The sequence below is a fragment of the Mastomys coucha genome, unplaced genomic scaffold, assembly GCF_008632895.1.
Source record: "Mastomys coucha isolate ucsf_1 unplaced genomic scaffold, UCSF_Mcou_1 pScaffold12, whole genome shotgun sequence".
In the NCBI taxonomy this organism is placed as follows: Eukaryota; Metazoa; Chordata; class Mammalia; order Rodentia; family Muridae; genus Mastomys; species Mastomys coucha.
The window spans coordinates 13,457,784-13,460,868 of record NW_022196894.1 but is presented as its reverse complement, the minus strand read 5'-3'; positions in this window follow the sequence as shown (position 1 = coordinate 13,460,868).

Below are 3,085 nucleotides of genomic sequence, written 5' to 3'. Positions count from 1 at the left end.
CCTGGGAGTGGATCTTCCTCTGGGTGTTGTGGGGCTGGCTGTGGAGCTTGTGCCCAAGGTCTGCTCAGGACACCAGCCCAGACAGACCAGAAGGAACCCCTAATCTTACCAATTTTAGCTGCTGGGCTGGAGAGATGTATCAGTGATTAAGACCACTGGCTGTTCTTCCAGAGAATCTGGTTCAATTAACAGCATCCCAGTTTCAGGTAATCTGACACTTTTCTGGCCTCCATGGGCAAAGCACTTGTATGATGCGCATACATACACACAGGAAAATACCACTATATATAAAATAAAAGCATGCAAATCTTTTATGATATTTGAGAGCCTTCTATAAATTTCTTCCTTGTCCTAAATCAATAATATTCCCCTTTAAATATTTCCTCATAAGCATTAATGTGCTGTGAGTGAAAACATCTTTAAGTATTATTTTCATTATGTCTATTATGTTCTGAATCCTCTTCAGTGCACATGAGCAAAGCAACGGCTTACATAAAAACTTTATTTAGTCTTCACTATACTCCCTTCTAACAATGAGGTGGGACAGAGGGTATCTCTACATAAACAATCTGTCTTTCAGATTTCTTCAGAATAATTAAACTAGAAACCAGACAATGGTCAATTATAAAAATAATTACATAAAATCTGGTTGTCATGGCACACACCTTTAATCCTAGCACTCATGAGGCAGAGGCAGGCATATCTCTGAGTTTCAGGCAAGGCTGGTCTACAGAGTGAATTCCAGGTAGCCAGGGCTACACAGAGACACACTTTTTTTAAAAAAACAAAAACAAAAACAAAAACAAAAACAAACAAAACAAAAAATGGTGCTTTATTTATTTTGCATATTAGCCCTCTGTCAGATATGTAGTAGCTAAAAATATTTTGCTATCCCATAGACTTCTGCTTTGTTCTAATGATGGTGTCTTTTGCTGTATAGATGCTTCTAAATTTCATGAGGTATCACAGACTAATTGTGGGGCAGTGGGCAGTAGGTGTTCTGTTCAGAAAGTCTTTTCCTGTGCTAATGAGTTCAAGGCTATTTCCCACTTTCTTTCAAGTTCAGTGTATCTGGTTTTATGTTAATGTGTTTGACTAATTTAGAGTTGAGTGTTATGCAGGGTTATAAGAATACATCTATTTGAATTCTTTTACCTGCAGTCCTGCAATCTGACCAGCACCATTTGTTGAAGATGCTGTCTCTTTTCCAGTGTGTATTTATCGCTTCTTTATCAAAATCAGGTGTCCATGTGTGTACAAATTTATGTCTGTGACTTCAGTTCAATTACATTGATTAACATGTCTGTCTTTGGGCCATTGCCATGCTGTTTTTTATTACTATGGCTTTGTAGTACCACTTAAAATCAGGGATGATGAGACCTCTAGTAATTCTTTTATTGCTTATGACTATTTTAGTTATTGACTATATTTAGTCAATATGAGAGTTAAGTTGTAATAGCATTTCTTTTATGAACTTGGGTACTCTTGTGTTTGGTGCATAGACTTTAAGAATTCTATTGCCTTTAATCCCAGCATTTGCGGGGCAGATTTCTGAATTCGAGGCCAGCCTGGTCTACAGAGTGAGTTCCAAGACAGCCAGAGCTATACAGAGAAACCCTGTCTTGAAAACAAAAACAAAACAAAACAAAAACAACAAAAAGGGCTGGAGAAGCAGGACCAGGCACACAGGAACTCTGCCAGCAGAGTGGCCTCTCAGGCGCTTGGACACGCTCAGGATCAGAGGTGAGGAGGACACAACATCTGTCCCAACACTGGGAGTAACCGGGACCAGAAGGACCAGGCACACAGGAACTCCACTAGCAGAGTAGCTCGGGTTCCTTCCAGTCTCTCTGGGCTGATGTCCTGAGAAGACCTTGGGTGCAAACTCTGCAGCCAGTTCCACAACACCTAGAAGAAGCTGCTGCACTCCCAAGTGCTCTAACAAGCCCAGGGTCACAGGATCCCAGAATCACAGGATCCCAGAGACAGCTTGACTCTGAGGAGTTCTGACACAACCAGAATCACAGGAAGGACAGGCTCTAGTCAGATTTAGTAAGGGCAGGTAGCACTAGAGATAACCACATGGTGGGGGCAAGTATAAGAAAATAAACAACACTAACCAAGGTTATTTGTCATCATCAGAACCCAATTCTCCCACCATAGCAAGTCCTGGACACACCATCACACTGGAAAAGCAAGACTCAGATCTAAAACTCACTTCTCATGATGATGATACAGGACTTTAAGAAAGACACAAATAGCACCCTCAAAGAAATACAGGAGAACACAGATAAACAGCTAGAAACTCTTAAAGAGGAAACACAAATATCCCTTAAGAGAGTGAAGTCTCCCAATGTAATGGGTCAGTAAATATCTTCAACAAAATTATACAAGAAAACTTCCCTAACCTAAAGAAAGAGATGCCCATGAACATACAAGAAGCCTGCAGAACTCCAAATAGACTGAACCAGAAAAGAAATTGCTCCTGATACATAATAATAAAAACACCAAATGCACTAAACAAAGAAAGAATTTTAAAAGCAGTAAGACAAAAAGGCAAGTAACATATAAAGGCAGGCCTATCGGAATTACACCAGACTTCTCGCCAGACACTATGAAAGCCAGAAGATCCTGGGCAGATGTCTTACAGACCCTACAAGAACACAAATGCCAGCCCAGGCTGCTATACCCAGCAAAACTTGCAATTACCATGGATGGACAAAACAAGATATTTTATGACAAAACAAAATTTACACAATATCTTTCCACAAATCCAGCCCTACAAAGGATAATAGATGGAAAACATCAACATAAAAAGCAAAACTACACCCTAGAAGAAGCAAGAAAGTAATCTTTCAGCAAATCCACACAAATCTAATTCCACCTCTTACAACAAAAACAACAGGAAGTGACAATTAAGTTTTCTTAATATCTTAATACAAAAATTGACATTACCAACATATCTTAATTGGTTGAAATCCAAAAAGATGAGGAATTAGAAATTTGTTGACTGTCACCCAATGGTCTCTCTAATTTGGTAATTGAAGAAATAGGTCCAATATTGTACAATCTATATACACTTTCA